General features: G+C 48.0%; 1 pseudogene; it reads left to right on the forward strand.

Moving 5' to 3' along the window:
* The first annotated feature begins 293 nt into the window (after positions 1-293).
* Positions 294-7005, forward strand: LOC149997441 (methyltransferase HEMK2 pseudogene; annotated as a pseudogene).
* The last annotated feature ends 3560 nt before the right edge of the window (positions 7006-10565 follow it).

Here is a 10565-nt window from a genome sequence, read left to right on the forward strand (position 1 = left end):
CTCAGATAAAAACAAAGCAAAACAAAATGAAAGACACTAAAGAAAAAGCAACACAATCTGAGGTAGTCATAGTCTCTTCCTAAGATAAATGTTGGCTGTTGTTATACAACAGGAGGGAAGATTTTCTTCACTCATTTGCTCCCCCAACACTATTTATCGAGTGGACGTCCTGGGTGCTGGTAACAGTGGTGAATAAAGCAGACAAGGCCCGTACTTTTGAGAAACTTACATTTGATCAGAGTGGTTGAGTCAGGACAGGTCGGGTTATGCTTCGGAAACAAGTTAGCCTCACGATGTCTGTGGCGAACACAGCAGAGGCTGGCGAGCTGTGCGGCACAGGGTTGCCGGGGACCGTGGGCCGAGGGGGCTGCACCTTCCACACTGACCACCTTCACTCACACCCACTCACAGCGGAAAAGGCGCTGGGCGATGTGGAGAAATGTTTGTGGAGTAGCAAATGTCTCTGCTACATGGACAAAGACATACAATAAACCCATGAATAAACAGACAAGAAAATACCTGAAAACAGGATAGGCTGTGCAACTACTGAAGAATTCTAAGACTTAGAGGTGACCAATGAGGAGCTGACCGAGGGAGAGGTGCAGGCCACAGGCCTCTGAGCCCCAGCCTGACCTTCATGACTCTGGCCCTCCTTCCCCAGGGCCGGGACTGCTGCTGTCCTGGGCCTCCTCCTCCCATCCTTGGAACGCGGCAACCAGCCCCCGAGCTTCACTGGTCCCCCGCTTCCCTAAAGGGAAAATGGCGGGAAAGCCACCGTGCCGCACTCCAGATGTCTGGCCGGAGGGCAGATGCCGGGTGTGGACTCCTGACCCCAGCTCTGCACCTGAGTCTCCCCTGGCTCTGCCTCTGTTCTGGGCTCACGGCAGGACAGGCTCTGCTGATTCTCCTGCTTTTCCAGAACTTTTCTGGTGTTATCTCGACCGGCTTGGACTGGCCACGTGGACCTCAGTGAGCGTAGCAGGAGAGAGAGCCTATGCAAAATTCATCCCTCCCTCCTTGCCAACAGAACGCCCATTTCGTTCAGACTTTCACTCCAAGGGAAGGCCACGTTGTCCCCAGCTCAGAGGTAAATCCCAAACAGTCTAAATCAACAGGTCCTCAGCCCTGTGGCACCCTCGAATAGTGTAATCATTTTAGGAACTTAAAAGCAATACTAATGCCTAGGATCCTGAGCTTAAAAAATCTTAATAGACTTTATTTCTTACTGCAGTTTTAGGTTCACAGCAAACTCAGTTGAAAGTACAGAGCTCCACCGTGTACCCCCTGCCGCCCACAGGCTCAGCCCCCAACTATCACCAGCCCCCACCCGCCTGGCGCACGTGCTGCCACCGATGGACACATGTTGATATTTCATCCTCATGGACCCTGAGCTTTTGGTTCCACGTTCCAGGGTGGAGACTGGGTGTTAATTAACTTTTAAAAAGTTCTTCAAGTGATTTTAGTATACTGCCAGGGTTGAGAGCCTCTGGCACAAGCCCATAATGAAGTGTGTTTTTCCGGTCAGGGATTAACTAAGGATGAGCTTGCGCCCTAGCTGTGGGCACCAGGTCTGAGGGGAAGTGTAGTGGGGACTCTGGGAAAGGCTCCTTCCCAAGGAGGGACGACTCCTTTTCTTTGATGATGGTGTGTCTGGATGCGACATTGGGTAGGGCAGTCATCTGCGGCCTGAGGACCGTCCCGGAGGAGAAGAAGGCCTGCTGAGGAGGGTGTGGCAGGAAGATGGGAGCCACTGGGCCCCTCGAAGATGTTCCTGAGCTCCTGGAGCTGCCCTATCTTTGGACTCTTTGTTACATGTGATAATAAATTGTCCCTCCCCTAACTGTTTAATAACCATTTTGAAGTGTGTTTTCACTTATTTACATTTGAAAACATACTAATAGATGGAGGGAATCAACCTTTTCTTTTCCAGCTTCCTCCCCCCCCCAATCTGGTTTCCATTTCTCCTTCTCTTGCCTCATGGCCCACTCTTGGCTCCGGGGACCTCCAAGCAGGCCAGCTTGGTCCCCTTCCAGAGACTTCGCTCATGCTTCCCAGCAGTTCCTCTGTCCTGGCCCCTCCCTAGTCCTGCAAGCAAGTGTTCGCTAGACCTCCTGGTCCTACACACCCGTGCACCTCACTCGCGCCCAGTATTCCGAACCCATGGGAAAGGGCAGAAGGTCGCGGGGGGTGGCGCCCCCCACCCCGTGTGGGCCCCGCTTTGCCTCTTGCTTGCTCTGGGACTGTGCCAGTCAGGTGGGAACAGGAAGTGGAAGTCACTGCAGGTGTTTTCAACAGAAAGAGATTCAACAAAGAAAATTAGGTCTCCCCAAAACCAGGGAAGGGTCAACCTCTGTGACTGATCCTATTTCCAAACTAGATTTGAACTAAAAAGAAAACAATTGAAAAAAAACAAAACAAAAACTTGCTCTTGTCCCAGCACAGCAGTGATTCAATCTCTTGTTTTTCCTTTATACGGTTTTGTTTTGTTTAGTTTTGTTTAAATAAAGGAATGGGTTGAATGCACTGGTCTATCTACCCTCCAGGAGAGTCACCCCTCTGCCTGAGGAATCAGAGTCCACCTCTGGAAGTCACTCCATGGACTGGGAAGTGGACTGCCACCAAAGTTCCCTCTTGACCCTGCCCAGAGTGGTGCCAGGACACACGATGGCTGCAGCAGAAAGCCCCACGTGTCCTTGTCCTGGCTTATCAGCCCAAGCAGTCACACCCTGTGAGTGAATTTATTGAACAGAACTCAGTCGTTACCTAGAACTCTGGCTGCAAGAGTCTGGAAAACCTAGTTGTGGGGTTTCAGGCCATTGCCACTCAGAGAGCTGCTAACAGGAAACGGGAGTGGAAGCTGCGAGCCAGTTGGCCTTCTGGGCCACCGCGAGCTTGGGTTGGGTGCCCAGCCCCTCTGAGCCTGTTCCTTTGATCTCCATGTAGTTACAATATCACGCTTACCTCCAAGAATTTGTGTGGAGATTAAATGAGATACTGCTGGGGAAGCACTTGGCATGATCCCTTATCAGGCGCTAATTAATGCTCCCTCCTGCTTCCAGCCCTGTGCTTCTCCAAGCCTTGGATAGTCCCCTTCCTCTGAAATAGGCCCCTGAGACCACTCCCTTGGTGGAGAGTCTGCAGAAGCTTAGAATGAACAGCCTTGAGCGTGTGGCCCAGCTGGGGCCAAAGCCCTTGCTCCACCGGGCCCCTCGGGCCTGCCACCCTCTGTGCTCCTGCGGCCGCTTAGCCCTGCCCCTGACTGCTGACTCTCTAGCCAGGGGTTAGTTACATAATCTGCATCTTTTACTTTGTTTATACAAAATTTTGAAAGTGCCAACTGGGTGTGGCTTACGCCGTTTAACTTCTCCAGAGGCAACAGGGATCGTTGGGGCAGGCAAGGCAGCCTTGTGCAAAGCATCGGCCCGGGCTGGGGCCCGGGCTGGGGCGCGGGCTCCGGTCTGGCAGCGCAGGCGGCCACTGGCAGTCTCTCAGTCAGCCCACTCCTTCCTGGAAGATGCACGCCCGAGTGCCCCAGGGAAGCCATGTACTCTTGGACACGCAGCTCCCGGTCATGCACACGACAGGACCAGGCCCTCAGCCTCTGCTCCCCGCCTGGCTATGAAGTTATGCGCCCTGGTGGCGGCCCTCCACTCCCAGATGCCGAGTGAGCTGGCGGCTCAGCCTGACTTCTGTCAACACCTTGGATGGGCCTCCACCTCGTAGCAAAGCAGGAAGAGAGGGAGGCCCGGCAGGCTGGGTGGGGAGGGGAACTGGGGTCTGTAGGAAGATGGTCTCACCTGTGTGGTTTGACTCCAGCTTCTGAATCAAGAGACGGGAGCAAGCTCACACCCTTTGTTCCCTCACACAACAACGGGTCTCACAGGTTCCAAGCTCCCCAGATAATTGCCTTGGCCATCCCGGGAAGGCAGCCCCGTGCAGCCCCTCAAGGCCCCGTACTCACAGAACATCTTGCCTTTGAGCCAGGGCCAGATATGAGCTCACAAGTCCTCGTGTGACTTTCTGGGAAAGAAATGTCCACGCTAGTAACTGTTGCGCTTGAGAAAACAACAGCTCCCTGCTCCCCCAAGCTTGCCTGCCCAGGAAGAGTTTACAAGGTTGAGGGCTGGTAGAAACTGCAGTGCCACCTTATCTTCTTTGGGAAAGCAGAGGGGTGAGACCAGAAGGATGGAGCCCCAGCTCAGTGCCCCGGCAGGAGGAGCAACTGGACCTTCCTGAGCATGCCAGTGCTGAGCTCTTTTCAGAGACTAGGCCAACAGCTGCTAGAGAGACAGAGAAAACAGTTTTCTTCCGATTTCTGCTTCCAACCTGTGCTCAGTAGGATGTCGGCTGGACAGGCAACTGCAGAGCCCACAGGCTGCTGCTCCTCCACCCCAGGCCCGAGGCAGACATGGCGAGCTAATCACAGCACTTTTTCTGCTGAACTGTCTGAGGTTCATGGCACATGGCACAGCACTGCCAGGCAATGTGCCCAGTGGAGAAAAGCTCTCTGTCGTCCCAGATGCAATAAAACAAACATGTACTTTGGAGGCGATACTGATCCAGCATCCTATTCTGGCTTCACCACTTTATTTGGGCAAACACTTTATTTCTCTGATTTGGTTCTCTCATTTGTAAATTGAAGATTGGCATATCTATCTACCTGAAAAGGTTGGTATAAGATCAAACAAGAAAACGTGTCCAATTAGCACGTAAAGGAGAGACACCCTACCTACACGTGCTGTTACATATTCCACAGGAAACCTGCAGAAACAGAAATGACACAAGCCTGCTCAAGGCTTCTTTAAAGGCTTCTTCTCCTCCTTCTCTTTTTTCTTCTTCTCCAGAAAGGTTTGCTATGCAGCAAAGTGGGTTGTGCAGGTTATTTAGTTTGCTCAAGAAAAGAACCCTGAGAATGTCTGCAGTGATTATTGACATAAAGGTAGAGTCTGGCCTGTTTATAAATTAGTCTCCTCTAGTCTGTATCAGCGATTTTCAGCCTTATTCGTTTCATGGCACACTGAAAACTAATTATTAAATTTCCATGGCACACCAGAAAAATATGTATTTTTTGCCAATCTGACAAAAAAAAAAAAAAAAGAAAAACAATAGGTATAATTTTGATTCATTCACACCGGGCTGCTATTGTTCTGTTGGCTGTTCATTTTTTAATTTGACAATCTAAGGGAAAAGAGGCCCATGCTCCTGACTAAGTAGTCAGGTATTTCATGTGTTAGAAATTCTTGTGGCAACACCAGTTGAAAATCACTGGTCTATATCTTTAAAACATCAGGAGTCAAGGATCAGAATTTAAAGAAGAAAGAAAGAAAGAAAGAAAGAAAGAAAGAAAGAAAGAAAGAAAGAAAGAAAGAAAGAAAGAAAGAAAGGAAGGAAGGAAGGAAGGAAGGAAGAAAGAAAGAAAGAAAGAGAGAGAGAGAAAGAAAGAGAGAAAGAAAGACCCTAACATCTGTTAAATGTCTACTATGTTCCAGGTACTTCCATATGTATTAACTTACTTAAGTTCCTTTTATCAATACTTTCCGCAAGGTTTTGATTTTTTAAAAAATATTTGTAATTGTGGTAAAATACACATAACATAAAATTAAGCTCTGAAACATTTTAAGGTTCAGTAATGTTAAGTGTATTCACATTGTTGTCCAGTCTCCAGAACTCCTCATGTTGCAAAACTGTAACTATCCTCTTTAAACAACAGCTCCCACTCCCTGGCCCCAGCCCTTGACAACCACGTGCTGCCTTCTGTCCCTGTGCTGTGACTGCTCTGGGGCCCTCACAGACGTACTCATGGAAGTGGAATCATGCAGTATTTGCCTTTTTTGTGACTAGCTTATTTCACTGAACATGTGTTTTCATTGTTCATAATATTCACATGTTGCGTGGCATACGTCAGAATTTCCTTCTTTTTAAGGATGAATAGTATTCCACTGGATGTACACGTATATCACATTTTGTTTATCCTTCACCTACCAATGGATACCTGGGTTCCTGCCACCGTTGGCTATTGTGACTAATGCTGCTGTGAACACAGGTGTACAAATCTCTGTTTGAGCTCCTGTTTGAACTCTTTTGGGTGTGCACCCAGAATTGTGGGGTCCTATGGCAACGCTGTGGATGTCAGCTTTTATTACAAAGGAAGGACAAGCTAAAGAGAAAAGTGACTTGCTCAACGTTAACACAGTAAGAAAGTGACAAAATCAGAGTATAACCCAGGTCTAATTTAACTGGGCTTAAATTGTATGTTCCCTTTCTCCTGTTAGAAGGTAAACTGAAGCGCATTAAAAATTGTAAGAGTTGGGGAACGGAGTGGAGAAAGATGCTGACGCCAAGCTTCCCCACCGTGCGACACAGGCACGTGGGCCGGTGCCTCCAGGAGTGCATCAGAGCCTGCGGAGGTTCCAGTCATTCCTTCTTCTGGCTGCTTTCCAGGCAGTGGTCAGGCTCACGGGGTGAGAGCAAGCAGAAACCTGCCTCGACGGAGGGCCGGACTCTGGAGCGCAGTCTGCTTTCCTGGCCTCCATGGTAGGTCCTCAGGCTCTGTACATGCATCCCGGTAGCAGCCCCGAGGCAGCAGCTTGTACCCTGGAGACAGCCCGCTGCTGCCAAGGTCACACATAACCCGTATTTACACATCTGGTCAAAGGCTTGCTGCCAAGGTCAAAGAAAAAATGCCCACCTTCTGGTGTTGAATTCTCTCTATGCAGCGACTCCACCTGCAGAGGTAGGAAGCCAGAGGTCCCAGTGCAACTTGGGCTGGTGGCAGAAATGGTCACAGAGTCACAGACAGATCCTCTGCACTGTTTCCAGATCTCCTTTCACCAGAGGCTTATTCTATTTAGTTGTCATTAAAGATAACAGTCTGGGAGAAATTTTGGAAACAATGACAATGAAAGGTCTACAGGGACTACTGCACTCTCCAGGCAAGCAAGCCAAGAATCCCTTTTAGTCCTAAAGCTCACCAAATCCTACTGTACAGTGTGGGCTCTGTATTAAACGGAATAAAATATTATACTGAATATGCATATGAATACATTACATATATGAATATATGTATCAAAGCTGAATGTATTCAGCATATTTTGAATGGAATTCATTCCTTGATGAACACGTAAAATTGTCAGACATCTGTCACACAGAAAAAGGTGGAAGGGTAGGACATTCTCTTTTCTCATGAATCAAGCCTACAGAAATACTTGTGTAAGTACAAGTAAATACATACATTATATATAATTTGCATTATATATGTAAAAAGTATTTATATTATATATAAAAGGATATTTAGTTCAATATTACCTGTAATAACAAAACAAAGAAGTCAAAGTAATTGACTTCATCAAAGGAATTGGTAAAAGAAATTACAGTATATCCACAGTATGTAACATGAGTGACATCCAGTCAGTCATTAAATATGAGTCAGATCTGTATGTACTGAGCCAGAGGGGTTCGTGGTGTACTGTTGGGGGGGGGGGGAAGCAAGTTACAAAAGAGTATCATCCTATATGCATGGTTTTGAAAAATCAACAGAGAGGGTAGGTGTGTATGTGAACCTAAGGAAGCCTCAGGAGACACCAGGTGGGAATGGAGGAGCTGTTGCTCTTTGTGGCAGCATTTGCACAAAGATAATGTGTTACCTATACAATTTTTTAAAGTTTTTTATTTAAAAATATTTTAAAATTTACTTTCACTTGCTTATTTTTCTCATTCTATTATTTAGAATGCCTTGTGCTTTCATTCTTTCCCCTGGTAAGATTTTTCCTACCTTTTATCCTTTGTCATATATTTGTTTTCTTCTTATACATATATTGCAAACTGCTGTGCCTTTTTTTGTTTCTTAGATCAGGGCAATTGTATATAAATAAATTCACTACTCTTCTAATTACATTTTTAAAAGCTTTAAAAAAATTTTTTTAAGAGTTTATTTGAGCAAAAAATCTACTGCATCAGGCAGTACCATCAGAAGTGATCAGGAGCATTCCACTGATAGGAATTAGAAGAAAGACTTTTACAGAGAATAGGCAGAAGCAGAGAAAGAAATCACTTGATTGGCTAGAGCTTAAGCCTCTGCCTTATTTGGAAATGCTTAGTTGGCTGTTTGTGATTAGTTGTCCTCAGGGTTTGATTTCGTACCCTTGAGGCATTTAAAGGCTTAGGTTTGGGTTTAACTAGGTTGCTAAGGTATTAGAACCACCTCAATCTAATGTCTTCCTTAATTTAACACTTCCTTGAGCAATGTTCAACAAACTGCTTCATGAAACGGGCGCAAGTATGAAGGAAAGTAGGGAGGTCTTCCTTCCTAGCAAGACACATGTGAAAGATGATAAGGCCAGGGTTTGCTAAGTGTGATCAATGTGAAGGCACAGAAGCTAAGGTTGGGGAGAGAGCTGGAAATGAAGACCACATAGTCAGGAGTCATGAGGTTGCAAGGAACAGAACTCCCTTTGTAATGAATGTGGGTCTGGTTGCCTGCTGCTTCAAAAGCTAATACTCGAGAGACAGGTGCTGGTGTAAAGGAAAATGGTTTATTCAGATGCCAGCCACTTGGAAGATGGGGGACTCGTTTCAAAGCCCATCTTAATATCTCTGGTCAAGCCAGTGATTCTTATAGAGAGTTCATGGGAATTCAGGAGGGGAAAATTCCTAGGGGGAGCACAGATATGCCATTTCTCTTAGAAATAAGGGGTGGGGGGGACTGAAAGGAGAGTTGTATAGCTTCTTCCAAAGCTCACTCCCTTTGTTCTGGTGTCACGTCTCTGTTTGTATTAGCCTTCCTTTCTTCCCCAGACTCCCGTGGTTTATGTCTGGCACCAGCGTATCTAGTAGCTGCAATGAGAACTGAAGCACAGGGTTACACAACTTTGATTACCAGCTGAGAGTTACTGAATTATGGTTATGAGGAGAGAGGAGAGGGAAAGCAGAACAAAGAAATCAGGGGGAGGAGTCGCGGACATGCTGGCAGTGTCCTTCCTGGACCAGAGATGGATCTTTATGGTCAGTGTCCTTGAGTTGGTGGGACACCAAAGTCAGACTTTCTTAGGTTTACACAGGAACTGAACCTGTTGATTCTAGTGAAGTATACTTAGAAAAGAAACTTTTAACATGTCAACTCTGGTTTAGAGAGAAAAATAAGATTAGAGTAACAAGCTGAGTTCAATATTTACTAAGATTAATATGGATAGTTTAATATAAGTATAGTGTATTCATTCTCCATTACACATTCACATCTTCTCAAGTAAAACATGCAGATGTAAGGATGGAGCATCACCTCACAAGGAAAAAGGACAGCCAGGCTACATAGTGACCACAAATGAAAATATGCTAAACAAACAAACATACTAACATACAAAAAACAAATGGCTGACTGGATGGATGATACTGTGGCTGACCCTCAGGCTCTCCCACTTCTGACTCTCACTGGGGCTTGCTCTTCTCTTTTCTCCTTCCAAACGGGCTGCTGCTGCTTCCCCATTCGCGCAGCGTCTGCTGAGTCTGGGAGTTGGTGCAGCTTTGCCCAGGCCAGTCATGCTCGAGGTTCCCCAAGTCTACGCACCCCCGCCTGCCTGCCTACTTCTCACTGACACTCTCTCTTGCCCAGCTGCCAAGTCCTGGCAGAGAGAATCTCATCGGTTCAGCCAGAGATGGAGAGGCGGGCACAAGACATTCAGGACCACTTTTTCTAAGCTCTGTGGGCAGGGCCTGCCTGATCCTCCCTGATGCCCAGGGGGGACACCCTGGGCAGCTCCTCAGGGCAGGGTCAAGGGCAGGGGGCAGGTCCATGTCTTGCCACCACTTGGCTCCAGGAGGCGTATCTAACCCAGCTGAAGTGCCTTAGTCATTCAGGCCATCTACGCCTAAGACTGGTCTGAATTACAGCTTGATTTCAAATAAAGACAAGTTTATCCTCATCCTTCCACCATCAGGAACTAGGGTTCCGGCTTCCTGTTTGCTGTCCCCAGTGGGTCCCACTCTGGTGCCTAAAGCCTAACGCAGGTGCACTGGAGCAGCCTTGCCTTGACCTCAGAAATCCCCTGCTTCAGGCCAGCCACACTGGGCTGCTGCAGGACAGTGGAGCCCGGCCTCGGGGTTAGTGCTTAGGAAGGATCCCTGCAGCTGGGCTCCTGAACCTCAGCCGCTGCTCCCTGGATGGCACCTGCAGGGGCGAGGGGTCGGGCCGGACAGACCCTGTATGCCAAAGCTGAGGAAGTCCCCGCAAGCTGCCCCTGGCAGCATATGTAGGGCTGCTGCCCCGGAGCTCCCCCAGGATAGGCCTTTGTGGGAGCTAGGATCTCCCGGACCACCAGGCGCTTTCCAAATCCTCCCATGGGGAGGGGGAGCTGGCCAAGTTGGGGGTGGTGCCAGCAATATAAAGTCACTGAGCTCTGACAGCCCTTGGGGCCCCTGGAAGGGCAATCTCAGGGGCAAATACATTAGGGGGCGGGGCCAAGAGTAGACTCAGAAGGCCCCTCAGGACTAGGAGAGGCTGAATGGGGACACACATCTATTAATTTCAGAAGTAACCCTTGAGCATGGTGCCATTGAACCCTTCATCTTTGCCA

Source organism: Furipterus horrens, unplaced genomic scaffold, assembly GCF_987537825.1.
Source record: "Furipterus horrens unplaced genomic scaffold, mFurHor1.1.pri manual_scaffold_11, whole genome shotgun sequence".
NCBI lineage: Eukaryota > Metazoa > Chordata > Mammalia > Chiroptera > Furipteridae > Furipterus > Furipterus horrens.